This window comes from Vulpes vulpes, chromosome 12 (genome assembly GCF_048418805.1).
Source record: "Vulpes vulpes isolate BD-2025 chromosome 12, VulVul3, whole genome shotgun sequence".
In the NCBI taxonomy this organism is placed as follows: Eukaryota; Metazoa; Chordata; class Mammalia; order Carnivora; family Canidae; genus Vulpes; species Vulpes vulpes.
The window spans coordinates 77,272,581-77,293,518 of NC_132791.1; the positions used below are offsets into that span (position 1 = coordinate 77,272,581).

At 41.9% G+C, this 20,938-nt stretch overlaps 1 long non-coding RNA gene across 1 annotated transcript in view; it reads right to left on the reverse strand.

Moving 5' to 3' along the window:
• The window catches only part of LOC140594624 (uncharacterized), a 46,787-nt gene extending 26,237 nt beyond the window's left edge, over positions 1-20,550 (reverse strand). Inside the window, exon 1 of the long non-coding RNA XR_011995645.1 lies at positions 20,416-20,550. This is a non-coding gene — a long non-coding RNA (uncharacterized lncRNA). The remainder of the gene's footprint in view (positions 1-20,415) is intronic.
• Between the last annotated feature and the right edge of the window lie 388 nt (positions 20,551-20,938).

Here is a 20,938-nt window from a genome sequence, read left to right on the forward strand (position 1 = left end):
GAAAAATATTATATACATATCCAAAAATCTCAACAAAATTCAAATGGGGAAAATGCAGAGATCCACATCCAGACACATCATAATGCTAAAAGACAACCAAGAGAATATATTGAAAGCACTAAGAGAAAAACAACTTCAGATACAAAGAACACCAAAAAGATGGGCAGCTGATATCTCATCAGAACAATGGTTCAGAAGGAAGTAAAATGACATATTCCAAGTGCAGAAAGAAAAAACTGTCAACCAAGAGTCTTCCATTCAGCAAAACTACTTTCCAAAACTTCAATACATAAAAACAGAGAATTTATTGCTAGAACTGCCTTAGAAGAAATACTAAGTTCATTCATCTGAAAGCAAGTGCCCCAAGCCAGTAATCCAAATATAGGAAAAATGACACAAAAACCACCAGTATGGTACACAAAATAACAGCCCCCCCCTCCAAAATTTCCACATCATAACATCCAGAACCTATGAATATATTAGATCAAAGAGCCAAGGGGAATTCAGGTTGCAGATGGAATTAAGGTTGGTCAGGTGACTTTCAGATAGAAAGATTATCCTGGATTTTCTGAGTGAGCCCAGTGTAATCACAAGGGTCCTTCTCAGGTGAGAGATGGTACTATGAGAGGGACATGGCCCAACTCCCTGGCTCTGCAGATGAAGACTGTGGCCATGAGCCATGAGGCCTCTGAAAGGTGAAGTGAAGAAATGGAATCCTACTGTGCATGCCCAAAAGGAACGCAGTGCTGCTGATCTTGATTTTAGCCCAGTGAGACCCCTTTCAGCCTTCTGACCCAGAGATATAAGATAATGGATTTGTATCTCTTTTGGTCACTAAATTTGTGATAATCTACTACAACAGTAATTGAAAGCTAAGAAAAAAAAATCTTATAAAAATAATATGTAATTGTAAAATATAGTATAAATACGTATTTCTTTCTCTTTCCTTAATTTTAAAACAAACTGCCTAAAACATATGTATATATAATTATCTACACATACAACTGTACACACATACAATTTATCTGCCTTTTCTTATTTGTGTTTTTGGTGTCATATGTAAGAAATCATGGAGTAATCAAGAGTTACAAAGATTTATGATTAAGTTTTATTCCAACAGTTTTATAATTTTAGCTCTTATATTTAGGTCTTTGATTTATTTTGAATTTTTATATATGCTGTGGGAGAAGAATCCAACATTATTCATTTACATGTGCTGCATATCTAGGGGTCCCAGCATTATGTGTTAAAAGACTATTCTTTCTTCATTTAGCTATCTTTCACACTTGTCAAAAAACCCTTGGCATTTTGGCATAAAGACAAAGAGACCAATAGAACAAAAGAGGGCCCAGACAGAAACCCTTGCATATATGCTCCACCAATTTTTAACGAGGATGCTGAGACTATGCAACTTGAAAGTTTCTTCAATAAAAAATGTCAGTAAAATCAGCAACTTTCATGCAAAAGAATGAAGTTTGACTTACCTTACACTACATATAAGAATTATTAACTCACAATGATTAAAAACCTCTATGGGGCAGCCCGGGGGTGGAGGGGGGGGGGGGGCTTGGTTTGGCGGTTTAGCACCACCTTCAGCCCAGGGCCTGATCCTGGAGACCTGGGATCAAGTACCACGTTGGGCTCCCTGTATGGAGCCTGATTTTCCCTCTGCCTGTGTCTCTGCCTCTCTCTCTCTCTAGGTCTCTTATGAATAAAAACAAACAAACAAACCTGTATGTAAGACCTAAAACTGTAAGACTCTTTGAATAAAAAAAAATAGATGAAAAGCTTCAGGACATTGGATTTGACAAGATTTCTTGGGTATAATATCAAAAGCACAGAAAGCAAAAGCAAATATCTACAAATGATTGTATGTGAAATTTGGAAGCAACCAAGATGTCATTCAGTAAGCAATGAATAAATAAATCGTCCACTCAATGATTATTCACTGATAAAAGAAATGAGCTATGAAGCCATAAAAAGGCACTGAGAAACTTAACTAAGAGAAGGCCAATCTGAAAAGAGCTCATATTGTGTAATCCCAACTACACAATATTCTAGAAAAGGAAAATCTATGAACAGAGTAAAATTATCAGTGGTTGCCCGGGATTGGTGGTGGGGAGGGATGAATTCGCAGAGCATAGCGTTTTTAAGACAATAAAAATACCCTGTACAATACTATAATGGTGTATACAATGGCTTTGGGTAATAAAATTATGTCAACATAAATTCATCAATTGTAACACTATGATAAACTGTTGATGATGGGGGGCTATGCATGTGTGGGGGAATGGATATATGGGAAATCTCTGTACCTTCCCCTTAATTTCATTGTGAATTAAATTGGTCTAAGACAATTTTCTTAATTAAAAAAAAACTATTCAGTGTCCATCAAAGATGAATGGATAAAGAAGATAGGGTCTATATATACAATGGAATATCACTCAGCCATTAGAAATGATAAATACCCACCATTTGTTTCCATTTGGATGGAACTAGAGGGTATTACGCTGAGTGAAATAAGTCAATCGGACAATCATTCTATGATTTCACTCATACAGGGAATATAAAAAATAGTGAAAGGTATTATAGGGGAAAGGAGAGAAAATGAGTGGGAAAAAATCAGAGAGGGTAACAAAACATGAGAGAATCCTAACTCTGGAAAACGAACAAGTGGTAGTGGAAGGGGAGGTGTACAGGGGGGTGGGGTGACTGGGTGACAGGCACTGAGGGGGGAACTTGATGAGATGAGCACTGGGTGTTATACTACATGTTGGCAAATCGAACTCCAATAAAAAAATATACAAAAATAATAAAAAAAATAAAAAGAAATTAAAAATAAACTATTTTTTAAAATATTTTATCTATTTATTCATGAGAGAGAGAGACACACACAGAGAGAGAGAGAGAGAGAGAGAGAGAGAGGGAGGCAAAGACATAGGCAGAGAGAGAAGCAGGCTCCACGCAGGGAGCCCAACGTGGGACTCGATTCCAGGTCTCCAGGATCAGGCCCTGGGCTGAAGGCGGCACTAAACCGCTGAGCCACCGGGGCTGCCCAAAAATAAACTATTTTGATTTAAAAAAAAAATGTTGAATTTTTAAAGAATTGCCTGTAGTTCTTCTTTATGTACTTATCATAATTTATTTAACGCTTCTACTGATAAAAGTTTATACTGATAAAGTGCCTAAAATTTCATTATTACAACGTAACAATGGACAGTCCTGTATATGTGCTCACATGTGTACATGTGCTCATATTTCTAGAAAATAAATTTCTAGAAGTAACATACTTTTGAAAATCATAAAGGCTGTTAATTTAAAGAAAAAAAATAAAAATATAAAAAATATAAAAAATTCTTGGAGCTAATAAATGAAGTCAATAAAGTTGCAGAATACAAAGTGCAAAAATCAGTTGCATGTCTATACCAGTAAGGAACAATTGGAAAAGGTAATTAAAAAAACAATTCCATTTACAATAGCATCAAAAAAGAATAGAAATAAATTTCATGAAGTAGGCAAAAGACTAGTACTCTGAAAACTGGAAAACACTGGTGAAAGAAATTAAGAATCAAGATGGTATGGTACTGGCATAAAAACAGACACATATATCAATGGAACAGAATAGAGAATCCAGAAATGGGCCCTCAACTCTATGGCCTACAATATTTGACAAAGCAGGAAAGACTATCCAATGGAAAAAAGAGTTTCTTCAAAAAAATGGTGCTGGGAAAGTTGGACAGTCACGTGCGGAAGAAGGAAACTAGACCATTCTCTTACACCAGACACAATGATAAACTCAAAATGGATGGAAGATCTAAATGTGAGACAAGATTCCATCAAAATCCTAGAGGAGAACACAGGCAACACCCTTTTCGAATTTTGCCACAGCAACTTCTTGCAAGATCATCCAAGAAGGCAAGAGAAACAAAAGCAAAAATGAACTATTGGGACTTCATCAAGATAAGAAGCTTTTGCACAGCAAAAGATACCGTCAACAAAACTAAAAGACAACCTACAGAATGGGAGAAGATATTTGCAAATGACATATCAGATAAAGGGCCAGTAGCCAAGATCTATAAAGAACTTAGTATACTCAACAGCAGAGAAACAAACAATCCAATCATGAAATGGGAAAAAGACATGAACAAAGGAAGACATAGACATGGCCATCACACATAAGAAAACAAGGGGGGTGGAAAGGGAGGTGGGTGGGGGATGGGGTCACTGGGTGACAGGCACTGAGGGGGGCACTTGATGGGATGAGCACTGGGTATTATTCTATATGTTGGCAAATTGAACTCCAATAGAAAAAATTATTAAATAAATAAATAAATATTTGTAATGTAGACATTATGAGAAGACTGTTGAGTGACTGTGGGGGGACAAGAATTAGGAAAAGCATGGACACGGACACCCACTCTCTTTTAGTCCTTAGTAAGACAACTCGTGTTTAAATTTTTTGTCATGATGATGGCAAAATATAAATAAAATGAGATTTGCCATCTTAACCATTTTTAGGTATATAACTCAATGGCATTCATTACATTCACAATATTGTATAGCCAGGAACACGATAGGCAACATTTTTCCATATCCCAACAGGAACTCTGGATCTATTAGGAAGTGACCTCCTGCCCCAGCTCCTGACAGTCTCTATTATACCCTCTTGACATATTTGTTCTGGTATTTCATGTAATTGGAATGGTATTGAACTTCACAGACTAATTTCACTTAGCATAATGCTTTCAAATTTCAACATATTGTGTGAAATGTGCCAGAACTTCATTCTTTCTTAATGCTGAGTAATATTCCACTGTGTGGACAGAACACACTTATCCATTCTTCAATGGACGGACACTGGAGTGTTTCCACCGTTTGGCTACTGTGAATAAGCTGCTATTAACATGTGCATACATAGATCTGGGTTACTATTTTTAAATCTTTTGGATATATTGGGGAGTAGAACTGCAGGGTCATGTGGTAATCCCACTAACTTTTAGGAGTACTGCCATATCTTGTCCTACAAGGTGAACCATTTTAAGATTCCCAATGTATGAGAGTTCTAACTTCTCCTAACCAAAATTTGTTATTTTCCCTTGCTGTTGTTTTGAGGTTTTTTGTTTGCTTATTTTTGACATTCTTTTTGACATCTTGGTCAAAAAGAAGGTGTGAAGTGCTATCTCACTGTGGCTTTGATTTGCATTTCCCTATGAACTAATGACATTGACCATCTCTTCATGTGTGTGCTCAGCATTTGTAGATCACTTTCAGAGAAACATCCATTAATGTCCTTTACACATTTTTAATTTTGTTTGCCTTTTATGGTTGGTTGTAGGATTTACACATTCTGAATATTAAACCCTTACAGATATGTGATTTGCAAATATTTTCTCTTATTCACAGATTGACTTTTTATCTCCAGATAATGCCCTTTTATGCAGGAAACAAGGTCTAATTTATCTTTTTTTATTTTGTTGCTTGTGCTTCCAGTGTCATAATGAAGAAACCACTGTCAAATCCAAGGTCATAAACATCTGCTCCCAAGTTTTCTTCTAAGAATTCTCCGTTCTTACGATGGTACTGATCCATGTTGAGAAAATGTTTGTACACAGTGTGAGGTTGGGATTCAAATTCATTCCTTTGCATGAGGACATCCAGTTTCCCAGCACCACTTTTTGAAGGTGCTATTCTTTCCCCATGGAATAAAGTCAGCATCCTTGTCAAAAAATTAACTGGCAGTAAATGTTAGGGTTTATTTCTGAATTTGCAATTCTATCTCACTGATATACATGTCTATCCATATGCCATTACCATGTTGCTTTCACAATAGTTTTAGAGCAATATTTGAAATATAGTCCCCCAACTTTGTTCTGCTTTAAGATACACATCTTAGATATGTGGGCACCACCGAAATTCCTCATGAATTTTTTTTACAGATTTATTCATTCATGAGAGACACACACAGAGAGAGGCAGAGATACGGGCAGAGGGGGAAGCAGGCTCCCTGCAGGGACCTTGATGTGGGACTCGATCCCAGGACCCCGGGATCATGCCCTGAGCCAAAGGCAGATGCTCAACCACTGAGCCACCCAGGTGCTCCCCCCATATGCATTTTTAAGACAGATTTTTCTTTCTGCAAAAAGGCCTTTTAGTAGGTATTTTACTGAATCTGTAGATTGCTTTGCATAGTGTTATCATTTTATCAAGTCTTCCAGTCCATGAACAAGGATAGTTTTCCATCTACCTGTGACTTTATCTGTTTCAGCCATGTTCTGTAGTTTTGAGTGTAAGAGTCTTTGGCTTCCTTGGTTAACTTAATTCCAAAGTATTTTATGCCCTTTGATGCTACTGTAAATGCAATCATTTTAATTTCCTTTTCAGAGTCTTCACTGTTAGTGCACAGAAAATACAATTGATTTATGTTAATTTTATATCCTAAAGCTCTGCCAAGTTTATTTTGCTGAGTTCATCAGCTCTAGCAGAGTTTTGTGTGTAGGTTCTATAGGGCTCTACATATAGCATCACATCTTCTAGAAACAGATTTATTTGTTCCTTTCTGATCTGGATTCTTTGTATTCCTTTCTCTTGCCTAACAGCTTTCCCTAGAACATTTCAAAACTACATTGAAGAGAAGCGATGGAAGCAGGCATCCTGGATTTGTCCCTGCTCATAGGGGAGATTTTCATTCTTCTGACCCTGACTTGTTAGCTATAGCTTTCCATGTGTGACTTCTATCAAGTTGAGGAAGCTCTGTTCTACTCTTACTTTAATGAGTGTTTTTTTCATGAAATGGTGTTGGATTATGTCAAGTGCTCTTTCTGCATCAAGATGATGTGGCTTTTCCTTCATTCTATTATTGTGGAGTATTACATAGAGGGATTTTGACATCTTGAACCATAATTGCATTCCTGGGATAAATCACATTTGGCCATGGTGTAAAATTCTTTTACTGTGCTGATGAATTCTGGCTCACTAGTATTGTGTGCAGGATATTTCCACAGGTGTTAAACGTGAATAGTTGTATACAGTTTTCCCGTAATGTTTTTGTTTGACTTTAGTATCAGAGTAATGCGGCCAATAGAATGAGTTAGAAGTATCCTCTCCCCTTAACTTTTTTTTAAGTTTGATGTTAATTCTTCTTTAAATGTTTGGTAGAATTCACCAGTGAAGCCATCTGCTTGCTCCTGTGCTTTTTTTTGTTGTTGTTGGAAGGTTTTGCTGATTTGATCTTACTCTTTACAGGTCTCTTTAGATTTCTACCTCTTCATATTCAGTCTTGTGAGGCCATGTGCTTCTAGAGATTAATACATCCAGGCTGGCCAATTTTTTGGTATACAGACAGTTCCTGACTTATAGTGGTTCAACTTATAATTATTTGACTTTGTGAAAAAAATAGTGGGTAAGCAATATGCATTCAGTAGAAATAATACTTGACAATTTGAATTTTTGGTCTTTTCCCAGGCTAGTGATGCATGGTACAAGATGCTCTCATGATGCTGGGCAGTGGCAGCAAATTCAGCTCCCAATTGGCTAAACCACCACAAGGATGAACAATTAATAAATTTACAATCATCTGTGCTCATACAATACAACCATTTGTCACTTATGTAATCGGTAAGTTACATAAGATTATCAACACTTTATTATAAAATATGCTTCACATTGGATGATTTTGCCCAACTACAGACTAACGTTTAAGTGTTCTGAGCATGTTTCAGGTAGTCTAGGCTATATGATGCTCAGTACATGTGTTAAATGCACATTCACTTATGACATTTCCAACTTACAATGGGTTTGCTGGGATGTAACTCCACCTTAAGGAAGATCTGCACCATTATTCATAGTATATTATCTTATAATCCTTATTTCTGTTAAGTCAGCAACATTCTATTTCTTATTCCAGTACTCTGAGTCTACTCTGTTTCTCTTAGTCAATCTAGCTAAAAGTTTGTCCATTTTATTTGTATTTTCAAAGAACCAGCTTTTTATTTCATTGATTTCCTCTACTGATTTTCTATTCTCTATGTGTTTATCTGCACTCTAATCATCATCATCATCTTCCCTCTGATAACTCCAGGTTTAGTTTGTCATTCGATTTCTAGTTTCTTAACATGCCCAGCGAGACTCACCAGGGAAATGCAAATCAGAACTACAATGAGATTCACCTGATACCCGCCAGAATGGCTAGACTAAAAAGGACAAACAACAGGTGTTGGCAACAAGGTAGAGAAAAAGGAACCCTCCTGTGCTGTTGGTGGGAATGTAAGCTAATGCAGCCACATGGAAAACAGTGTGGAGGTTCCTCAAATTATTAAAAATACAATTACCATATGATCCAGTAATTCCACTACTGGGCATTTACCCAAAGAAAACAAAACACTACTTTGAAAGAGATATGTTCCCCTATATTTATTTACTGGAGAAGCCCAAGTGTCCATCAATAGATGAATGGATAAAGAAGTGAGATAGATGGGTGGATGGATGGATGGATACATAGATAGTACATAGGTAGGTAGGTAGACAGACAGACATAATGGAATACTATTCAGCCATAAAAAAGAATGAGATCTTGCCATTTCAGATAACATGGATGGACCTAGAGCATATCATGCTAAGTGAAATTAGTCTAAGAAAGACAAACATCAAATAATTTCACTCATGTGGAATCTAAAAAACAAATGAATAAAAAAATGAAAAGCAGAATTAGACATATAAATACAAAGAACTGATATCGCCAGAGGGGAGGGGTTAGGGGGATGGGCAAAATGAGTTAAGGGGAGTAGAATGTACAGGTCTCCAGTTATGAATTGATGTCACAGGGATTTTCATTTGCACAGCACAGCAAAGAGTCACTGGTATTATAATAGCATTGTATAGTGTCAGATGGCAGCTACACTTGTGGTGAACATACCATAACATACAGACTTGTTGAATCACTATGCTGTACACCTGATATTGTGTGGTCAACTATACTCAAAAATAAATTTAAGATGTACAATAAGGTTGCTGATTTGATGTTTTTTATTTTTGGTAGACATCTGAAGCTCTAAGTTCCTCTCTGAGTGGTACTTGCACTGCAACCAATGAGTTTTGGTATATGGTGCTTTTATATTCATTTGACTCTTGTTTTCTTTTTTTTTTAAGATTTTACTTATTCATTTATGTGAGACACAGAGAGAGGCAGAGACATAGGCAGAGGGATAAGCAGGCTCCCCGCAGAGAGCCTGATACGAGACTTGATTCCAGGACCCCAGGATCACGATCTGAACCGAAGGCAGGTGCTCAACCATTGAGCCACCAAGGCACCCCGTCTCTTGTTTTAGTTCCCTTGTAATTTTTCCTCAACTCATTGGTTATTTAGGAGTATGCTGTTTAATTTTCATACCGTGGTCTTTCCTCTGGTTTCCTTCCATTACTGATTCCCATTTCATTCCTCTGTGGTCATAAGATACTTGTGTTATTTCAATATTTTGATATTTACTGAGACTTGTTTTATGGCCCTGCATATGGTGTATCTGGAGAATGTCATATATGCACCTGAAGAGTGTGTGTTCACCTTTAGGTGGTGATTTTGCATATGTCCATTAGGCCTGCTGCTTTTTTAGTGTCACTCATACTCCTCTTTGCGTAGCGGTTGTATTGAAAACAGGTTCCTGACATCTCCAAGTATTATTGCAAACCTGCTTATTTCTCCACAACAGAATATACCTTTAATTCTGTCAATTATCCTTCACATACTTTGGGGCTCTGTTGTTAGTTGCCTATGTGTTTATAATTGTTATGCTTTTTTTGATGGACTGAACTTCTTAGCAGTATGTAATCCTTCTTTGTCTCTAGAATGCCTGAGCTTTAAGTGGGCTCATGACACTCTAGAACGGGGGGTGGTAAACACTGACCAACATGCCAGCTGTCAGTCTGTTTTTATAGGATTCCCAAGCTGAAGATGTTTACATTTTTAAATGACTGAAAAAATTAAAAATAATACTACATGACATGTGGAAATTATATGGAATTCAAATTTCAGTGTCTATGTTTTACTGAAATGTGGCAATGTTATTCATTTATGTGTTGTCTAGGACTGCTTTCACATGATAATGGCAGACATGAGTAGTGCAAAAGAGGCCATATGGCCTGCAAAGCATAAAATATTATCTGACCATGTACAGAAAAAGAATACTCTTTTTTTCTGCTCTAGAATAAAAACTACCTCTCCCAGCTTACTGTGAAGAGAGGAACGGCCATTTGACTAAGTTCTGAATGGTAAGATGTCAGCAGAAATGTTGTGTATGACTCCTAAGACACGTACTTAACAATGGGAGTGTGCACATCTTTGTCTGTTTCTGGTTAGAAAGCAGATAAATGGCTGGATCTCCAGCATCCAACCTGGCCCATGAATTAAGACACAAGTTCAGGATGGCAGAGCAACAAGACAGAAGAAGCCCACACCCTTGATGATAAAGGAATTCCTATAGACCCAGGATATCCTAAATGTGGCCCTTATTTATATTACGGAAAAATTCACCATTCTCTTTAAGTGACTGTTATTCCATGATCACTTTTGGATGTTGTGTTAAAACCTAATCAAGACTGATATTCATCTGCTCGTAAAAACTGGTTTATTTCAATGTCAATGGCAGGGCAATTAAGCCACATGTCATGCATTTGGCAAACGATTATTTTGATCCTAGCACAGAAGTCAGCAGAAACTACCCCTACCAACTGTGGGCTCCACACTGCTAGAGTCACTTGATGAGGGATTCTTTATTTTGTCCATGCACTGTGTAACAGACCTAAGTATGTTCTCAATAACCTGCGCACAAACAAAAGGAAAACAAAGTCTTTACCAAAATGCTACTTGAAATTTATCGATTATCAAATCATCTTAGTCCTAGAAGGGCCCTTGAAAATCATATACTTCATTACCACTTTTTTTGGCCATTGAATTCTATTTCAAATAAACTTGTACACAAACACCCTCTTATAAAATGCAGATAAAAACAGAGAAGTTCATAGTGGACTCTAGATGGGGAGACTGGAACTGCATCCACTGTGGCTCCTCCCAACTCTCAGGTCCCTTGTGCAATGCTCAATTTGACTAAATATTTTGTAAATAACAATTCAAACTTTCCCATAAAATGTGCTCACACAGCCATGAGCTTTAATTCCATCTATTCTCATCACTGAGAAATAGTTTTTCTTTCTAAACATTAATTTTGCCTTGAATAGATTAAATCGCCAACTGTCTGGATCTACAGGTGGATTTTAGTAATAATTTTTTACAAGATCTGTAGTCTGTGTTGGTGATAGAGGAACTGTTGTTGTCCAGGTCATGCTCATGTCTCTGAAGGAATCTGTAAATAAGTGCTGCACTCGCCTGCTTAACAGACAGCACTGGTCCCTGACCTAAAAGGTATGTGTCAGGGCCCTATTCCACAGTTACCATTGTGCAGAATTAGAAAAGTAACTGGCCAATAACACATGGCTTTACCATCTAAGGCTAAAACAGAACCACCTGAACTCAGGTAGCTACACCAGCCCACAGCAGCACTAAGAGTTCCAAAGACTCCACCAGCTACTTCCTAGTCATTTACCCGTCAGAAGACATGTTAATTCTCTTAGAAAAAAAAAAAAAAAACCTGACATTTCTTTTTTAAACACCAAAATGGCAAAAGCATATAGTACACCTTGATGTACATTTTGGTGTCATTTCTTTCCCCAGATGGACTAATTCATAGGAAGTAAGGAAATTACTGAGTAAGGATTTAAAAGGCATTGTGATTAAAAGTAGTTCTCTAGACAGGAGCTAAAATAAAGATCCTGCACCACACACTTGCTCATTTTTCTGCAGAGAGAAGCCTTTCAATCCTGTAACCTTAATCCACACCTCTGACTAGTCTGTGTCAAAATGAAGCAAATGAATGGCAACTACTGGCTCAGAACAATGAACCTTGGAACTCTATTTAGACTCTATTAGAATCAATGTCATGATTTCTGGAAGAAGGAATCATGACTCAGTATCTCACCAATATATTTAAACCATAAAAACTAAATCTGGCTATAGATTAGGAAGCTGTAAGACACAAATATCCTATCGGAATGAACTCTTGGGCTCTCAAAAGTGAAACTTTCCACTTAAAAGCTAGAAGCACGGCCAAATACAGTATAAACCCTAGCATTCCAAAAACCACCTCATTTCCTTTATGAGATTGTCATTTCTGTGTGCTTCTCAATGTTGTTTTTAAATAAGGAAATTATCAGGTAAGGTTCAAGACTGCATTAGAAAGATTTACTTAGTTCCCCTGATTCTTCTAGCTCTCCTTAAATCCAGCTAATGAGTCTCGAGTTTGTTGTCTTATGGGCAACTAGCCATTATGGTCAACACGTAGATATCTTTCCATTCGTGAGCATGTATTATCCCTCTTTGGAAAGAATATACCAAGCGCTCTGCTAAGTAAGCACCTGTTCTAAACCAGCATCATATCTTAGGATTCCTACTGACCAGCCACCACAGGTTCATACGCCTAAATCATCTCTGACATTCACCATGGATCTCTGTAATGATACATTGTCACTCCTTATCTCTTATCCTTCAGAGATCCTTTTAGGCAAACTCTATCAGGCACGGTCTATAAGGTGTGAATCACACCACATAACTCCCTCTCAAGATGCCATTTACATGTCATTCCTTTCCAACGCTCTCTCCTTGAACAATCTCTAAGAGGATGGTAGACAGTCAAAATGGATAATTACAGACCTTCGGATTCAAGCAATTTCTCACCACAATACCTGAGCAAAGAACCCTTATCTTGATGACAAAAGTATTACTTCAGATGGTAATACTGTACTTTGTTTAAATAAGATACAACTCCTTGAAAATGAAGTTTCTCAAATAAGTATAATAATAGGATGCAAGAGAAGTGTGCTATTGACCTTAAACCCAGGGTGGTAAGGCCATCATTCCAGTCACATTGATGACTCCTCCGTGCACTTTTACAGCATCGCCTCATCCCCAGGCATGACCCAGTATTCCCTTCTACCCTTAAGCCTCAGACTCGTCCCCAGGCATGACCCAGGTATTCCCTTCTACCCTTAAGCCTCAGACTCCTGAAACTGCCACATTCCTAATTCCAAATTCCCTAAGCTAGTGGTTCTTTCATACTTTTTTTTTTTCACTCAAGTGGCCCTTTAAAGAATTTTGAATACACACTAAATCATTGCAAATGATTTAATTCCTAGAATATTGTAATGACTGCCATTTTGCAAAAAACTGTTACCTCATTCTTTTAAACGTATCCCAAGGACAAGAGCTGACCATAACCATGGAAGGCCCCCATCTCCAGGGCCAAGATCAGACCACAAAGTGGATGGTGCACTAGCAGAATTCAAGGGAGCAACTTAAAGAAGCAGAAATCAGACAATGCTACTTTTATGCCTCGACTCTTAATTCCACTCCATTTACCCCAAAGAATTTCAACCTGAAGTAATATCCTTTATGCATGAAAGCTTTTATCGAACTCTGTTTCATGTCCCTAAAACAAAGACATGTATGTGAGTGAATTAAAATGTATGTTTTAAGACATCCTGTGACTATGAGGTTCAAGTGCTGACACAGGTAATGCAAATTTGTATAAATAATTTTAAATATAAAAGGTAAACTGTCACCACTTCTGGCTGGGGACAGGGCTTTTTTAAAATGTGTCTTTGAATAAATATTACCTCTTGCTGGACTGAAAGTGGATACAGCACCACTTCTATGCTATATTTTAGCAGGTTTTTTTTTTTAATTAAGCATAAGAAACCATTTTCACAGAGAGCGTTTTGTCACTCCAGCCCTTGACTCCTGTACACCTTAACTCCGACACCAAAGCTCACAGTGACCTGTCCTCTATTGCCAATGACCTATCAGATGATAATACGATTAGGTTCTCCTTCAGTGTTGCTGCAAAGAACTTGGAACGCCCCAAGGGCCATTCACTTTGTCATGTCCCACACTAGCATTCTGAGCTTCCCAGAGTGTGTGCCCTCTCCTCCCCAGGTCCTCACCAGCTGGGGCTCGGCAGCAGGTACAGGAGAGAAGTATGACAAGAAAACTGGGACGAGGAAATCTTCCATTTAAGGCATCACTTCTAAAGGATGGGGGGAATGTGGATAAGTTCAATGTTTTGCTGCGCTGTCTTCTATAAGGCAGGATCCGTGCATACGTCTAACACATGTTCATACACATAGGATGGAGTCTCTGCCCCCATCCTGCTAAAATGTCTGCAAGTATTAAAGTGAAATGCTCACTAAGGCACATGCTCACATAAAGGATTTACTGCTTCTCCAGCTCAAAGCTATCAACACTGATTTTTCAGTATGTCCATGCCTACTTGTGAAATACTGAAATCCACAGATTTTCTTAAACAATGCCATGGAGAAATTGGAAGGATGATTTTGGTCAATGTCATTTAAATAATGACAGAGAGTTAAAATACATCCCAAACTGAAAAAGCCCAAATACAATAAAATAGACTGTCTGACTTGGAGGGATTGAGCATTTACTTTTATCTAACCCCCTATTCCTTCAGAGACCCCATTAAGTGACAGTAAAGGAATCTAAAGAGAAAGAAATCTACAAAGATGGAAAAGTAGGTGGGGACCCATAAGTTGGAACAATCTCCAGGAACTGGAAGGTGAACAGGTGGCTGGTCAAGAGCAGAGGAACAGAGTAAAATACACAGGGGTAAAGAAGCTCAGCTAGCCCACAGGAGCTCCAAAATGCCCTGACCAGGTCAGTGGGGCAGAGACAGACAAAGATGATGCAGGGCAATCAAGGAAGAGGGCAGTGTTAAAAATGCCTACGCAAATGGTTCACAACATGCCTGCAACACAGAGAGCATGGAGTGTTAGGTGAAGCTTAAGGCACCACTAGGGAATCCTCATATCCCTCACACAAAATGCCTATCAGCCTGGCAACCACTTCCTTCTCACAAAATTGGACCAATCTTCTTTTCAAAAATAAAACTGATTTGCTCTAAATGAAGACCTGAATTCAGGGATCTAGGAGTTCTCCAGCAATACAGCCAGCTGTCTTCCCTCAGGAGAAGCTCACCGGGTGACAAGTTCTCCTTGTAAACTAAGAGCTACATAGTCAAAATTAACAAAACAAGCAGCCCAAAGCGAAGGATAAAGTGCAGAGAATAAGCAGATTAATGAACCCTCCCCGCCAAAAAAAATAAATTACTCTCCACAAGGAAATCTGAGAAGCTATTGAGTCATTTAAGAAAATGTTGCTTTCAAATAGAAATAGAACAAAGATGTTTTGGAAAATAAAAATAAAATTGTTGAAATTTAAATTTGAATAGAAATGTTAGAAGACAACCTTGAGAAAACTGCCAGAAAGTAAAACAAAAATATAAGAGCCTTTCACAGCCTTTGGGAAGTCCCTTCTCCTGCGTGTCCTCCTTGACCAGGAGAGGGCCAGCCTAGTTCCTGGGTGAAGCCCCTTCCAGGCCTGACGCCCTCGACTACGATTTACTGTAGTGTCTTACCCTCGTCCATGTCACGGTAGCCTGCGGCATTAGAGAGCCGCCTAGACTTTTAGTTGGTAGAGAGACAGCTGAAATGTCATCAGTAGGATTTTAGTTTTAGGAAAAATCGGTTTGATTTCTAGCTTTATTACTATTAGGTGTGTGAGCTTGGGCAGATTGCCTAATCGTTGAGTCTAGTTTTCTCACAAAATGAGGACATTAGGCTAAATGATTTCCGAGTTTCCAGCTAGTCCTAGAGTTCTATATTTCTACATAGTTGAATTATTTTATCATGCTGTTGCTGGGGAATATGACTAACACTTTTGAAGCTACTAATTTTATGTTGAGCTTTAAAGTCCATAATTGTTATCTTCGGAAAATATTATTTGACCTACAGTATGTCCAAATCAATTTAATAAAATCACTTTATAACAGGGAAAAAAAAAAAGTATATAACAGAGGGCCTCAAAAGTATATAACAGAGGGCAGCCCAGGTGGCTCAGTGGTTTAGCGCCACCTTTGGCCCAGGTTGTGATCCTGGAGATCCAGGATCGAGTTCCGCGTCGGGCTCCCTGCATGAAACCTGCTTCTCTGCCTCTCTCTCCCTTTCTCTCTCTCGCTGTGTCTCTCATGAATAAATAAAATCCTTAAAAAAAATTTTTAAGTATATAACAGAAAACACACAAAACACCAAAACACCATTTGGATGAGTTCCACATCCAAATAACAAAAATTTCAGGAGTGAAAAACAAACAAACAAAAAAGCAGGAAAAAAAAAAGTACAGAGGAAGAGATTATCAAAGGAACATCACATGAAAGTTTACCAAAGCCAAAGGTGCATAACTACCAACCAGAGGAGTTCACATAGCCAAGCATCTTGACAGGGAGGGATAAAGAACCTACAACATGTACATCCTCATAACTTTTTTGAACATGCAAGGCATGTGGGAAGATAAAGAGGAGTCTCTTGGCAGAGAGGAGAAATCAGATCAACAAACAAGAATGGCACTTTCAAGTAACAACATTGAATTAAAACAAAGGAAAAAAAACACCTTCCAAAGTCTTTGGCAAAATCATTTAGACTCTAGAGTTCTATACCCAGCCTAAAGTTCACATATCTGAGGGCAGACAGGCAGGATGGGAAAACTTACCTTCCACTCTTATTTTCTTAGTAAATCATGTGAAGATATGTATTAACAAAATGGGGCCAAAAATCAACATTGAAATGCAGAGGGGGAGTGGATACAAACTGAATCAAAGAAACCTGTCCACAACTGGATTTTTCTGCAGTGTTTCTAGCGTCTTCCAATTTGTCTCTGTGGTCAAAAAAATGACAAATCCTATGTGCCAGTATTCCCTTCTACCTTGCCAGTATTCCCTTCTACCCTGACGTGTGTGGTGGGAGCTGTGAGAACAGCCGGAGACATGGGCAGGCACCCCTCCAGGCAGTGTCAGGGCAAACGGGGGGCTCCATGAGAGGCTCAGTGGGGCAGCTCTTTCAGAAGCAGGCAAAGCCAGAGCACAGAGTGAGGGCCGTAACAAAGAGCCGGGGTCTGCATATGGTGCCCACATACAGTGCCCAGGTACCTGTGCCAAAGAGCCAGATGCTGATGACAACTGGATCAGTCCCTGGGAGGGAGAGGGGCTGGAAGGGTGCATGCCCTCCCAAAGCAGGTGTGGGATGTAAACTGGAATCTGCACCCCCTACAGCCCCACCCTGCTGACCCAAAGCCCACAGTCCCCGCTCTCTACAAACGAGTGTGTTTGTCATAAATAAGCATGGAGCACCGAGCTTAATTTCTGTGTTCACGAGTACCAGGCAAAGCGACAAAACACAGCAAAAGCTGGTGTTTGGCTGGGACCCTGGACTCAGAACTGGGGTGGATGAAGAATGATTTTTAACTTCACAAGATGTCTTGCCTACTAACTTCCTGTATGGTAGCCTATGATTCTTTTAGAACCAACATGCTGGTGATGCTCTAAAGAGGACTCCCATCTGTCCCACAGGATGAATCATAGTTATTTCTATTGTATCCAATAAATGACCGTAGAATATCCTTTCCAGGGGGTCAATAAGTGATACATTTAATTAATTTCCCTTTAAAATCTATACTCAAAATATACATCCTTCAACTCCTTGGGTAATCATCAAGTTTTCCCAAAATACAGTCACAAAAGAATGACAGCATTTCTTCGATTTCATCATGTAGGCACAAGATGAAAGATATTCTGCTTAAAAAGAGACATAAGGAATCCTCGAACAATCTTAATCACATCTGAACCCTTTAGTTTCACAGACGATTGGATTCTGGTATCTGGAATCCAATGTGACCCAAATGTAGCAAAGCATATTTTTGCTTTTAATATTTAATTTGGGATTTCTCCCAATTTCAAACACGAAGTAGACAAAAATAAGACAATAGGTTTCCATAGGGGGGATGTATTTGTGTCACCATGAAGAATATGCAAAAAGAACCTGAGTGCCATAAAAAAATAAATCCTTATTAATTCATCTAAATCACCAGTAACCTAAGCCATACAAAAATAGTGCTAAAAGAATAGATGTTTATTCCTGTCTTAAGCAGGACCACTTTGGGCAACTCTACTGCAAATGGGAAGTTTCTTGGAAGGAGAGGGAACGGATTAACGGAATGAAAAGTTGGCTTAGAACGCTCAACTGAGAAAACATCTCTGTGGTGAGAAAACTCTCATTTTAAGCACTTCATCTCTTTGGATTATTTGAGGTGGTATTCCCTTTGCTCACTAAGCTTACTCTGTAGCCTACAATGATCCTGCAGACGGGACCGGACAGGTCACCACAGTAAGTCACCCAAGGCTTACCGATGTCCTCACCCAGAACAGAGGATTTCTGGGGGAGAGCTTGTGACGAGGCACAGTGGCTCTCAGACACACAGTAGGATGCCCAGTGGGAGTCCCCCCACATGTACGGAACCCCCACACTGGACAGGACATCTGCATCAATGCAGCAAAAGGCAGTGTGCTGTAGGACAGGATGCGCTCCCCTGCCTTTGTCCATCAGGTCCCTACTTCGCCCAGATGTGTCTCAGTAGAGACGAGCCTGCTAGTCGTATTGCCAGATGTGGGGCATAAAATATTCCAATCTGTTCTCTTCCAAGCAATGAAAAAGTCGTATCATCTAAAAGGAAATGGTACACATGCTACACAATTACAGTTGGAGCCAATCTGTGAGTCACTCAGTGCCTGCACAAGACAATTTGGCTACTGGAAAATCCTGATTAATGACTTTTTTTTTTTTAACACCAGAGCAACAACCTGACCCTGCCAAAACTCACAATTTTTTTTTCTCGTCAATTCGCCTTTTTTTTTTTTTTTTTTGCCTTGGTTACCTACTACCTTACCCAGAGAATGTGAAGAAAAATGAGAATGGAATTGTAGGCACATGAAGCCCAAATGTAAATGCTGCTTCTTGCAAGTTGTGGGGGAGAGGGTGGGGGTGACGTCAGCTTTGAGACAGGAGAAGGAGCGTCCCCCTGGAGGTGACACATGGCCTCTCCAAGCCTGTGCTGAGAGCCTGGGGATTCACTAATCACCAGAGCTAATTCACCATCTGAAAGAAGTGCCCGGGCGGCCAGTTCCTATCACATCCAAGCACCCCAGGGACACAGCCAGCAAGGGCCCAGGCCCCCGGGGAGGAGATGAAGACCCCAGGAAAGCCCTGGTGTGAAGTCCTCCTCTGAGCTCTCCTGCCTCCGAGGTGGCAGACAAAGCTGTGTGCTCAACATTCCGAGCTTCGGGAACCACGCCAGCCCTTGCCGGCAGCATCTACACCCCCGAGGAAGAATCCGGTACCCATCGCTTAATTTGTAATCGATACAAGACAGGGAGGCTGAGAAGTCACGAATTCCCAATTCCAAGCCCCGGCCCGAATCGCCATGCGTTTGGCAGAAGAGAACACAGGCGGCTGGAATCACAGCAGCTGAGAAGTGTGGAAGAGTCAGAGGAAAAGAGGCTGCCTTGAGTTTCCCGTGCAGATCTCCAACCACCACCGGCAGGCTCGGTCCTCTATCCCCCTGCGCCCTCTCTACCTGCAGACCCGACCTCTCGTTCTCCACCTGAGCCCTCTCCCGTCAACGGACCTCTGCTCTCTCCGTCTGTAGACCTCTCCTGCCTCCACCTGGGCCCTATCCCGTCTACACCTGCACCCTCCCCCGTCTGCACGTGGGCCCTCTCCCCCGTCCACCTGCAGACCTCCTTGACCTCTGAGACACTCCGCCTTGTCGCCCCCTCCCGACCTGTCCTAACTCTTTCCCCTCACCTTCCCCCCAGGTCTCCTGTGCCTCAGGGCGCCCCGTGCGTGCCCGGCGGGCGGCCAGGTGGGCTGGGGCTCCCTCGCAGTCCGGCCTCACCTGCTGGCGCTCGCAGAGCCCGTGCCTGCCGCCCCCATCCCCGGCAGCGCAGGCTACAATCGTTACATCCTCATTATTTCTCTGGGATCCTTAGCGAGCGGGCCGAGAACAGCAACAGCCGCTTTCGGGGGAGGCTCGGTTACAAAACCCTGCGCCGGGAGCTCCGCGCTTAGCAGCGCCCCGAGAAAAGCCCGGGGCTCGCGCTCCCACTTGAAGAGCGGGCGGCGGCCACCCCCTCCCCGCGCTGCGGCCGCCGCGACCCCGCCCGGCCCTCGGCCCGCCTGCGCCGGTGCCCTCGCGGCTGCCCCGCGGGAGCCGGACCCCGCCCTCCTCAGTCCCCGCAGCTCCCCCAGGCCCCCAGCGCGCCCGTCCGCCCCGCACAGCCCGCGCCGCACCCACGCCCCGGGAGCGCAGGGTCGGGGAGCCCCCGCCGGCGACGGACGAGGCCGCCGCGCAGCCCGAGACCGTGCGCCCCGGCTGCCCGGGGTCCCTGCCCGCGCCCCGCCCGCGGCTCGCACCTTCCTCAGCGCAGACACCCTCGGGCGCTCGCAGCTCAGCAGGCGCAGGGCGACAGGGCGGGTCCGTCCGGCCGTCGGTCCGCGGGGCCGCCGCCGCGCTCCCCACGCGCTCCAGCCCGGCGCACGCTCGGAGCCCCCCGCCGGCGCCTGCGCACTGGGCGCCCGAGAGGCCCGGCCCGCTGGGGGGCGGTGGGCGCGCGGAGGCATCTGGGGAGGGGCCGGGCCCGCGCCGGGGAGCCCAGGCCGCGCGCCGCGCCCCCGCCGCCCCGCCGCGCCCCCGCCGCGCCCCCGCCGCGCCCAAGCCGCCCCGCAGCCCGGCCCGCGGGCGCGCAGGCCCTGCCCCGGCTGCCACCTGTGGCGGGTGCCCGCAGGGCGCCCGAGGCGGCGGGTAGCCGGGGGCGCGTGCAGCTCGCTGGCCGCCCCGCGGTCCCAGCGCCGCCTGCGCACCCGGTGCCAGGGCGCGGCGAAGTCAGCGCGCTGCCCCCCACGTGCCTCAGCGCCCGGAGGACGGACCCGCACCAGG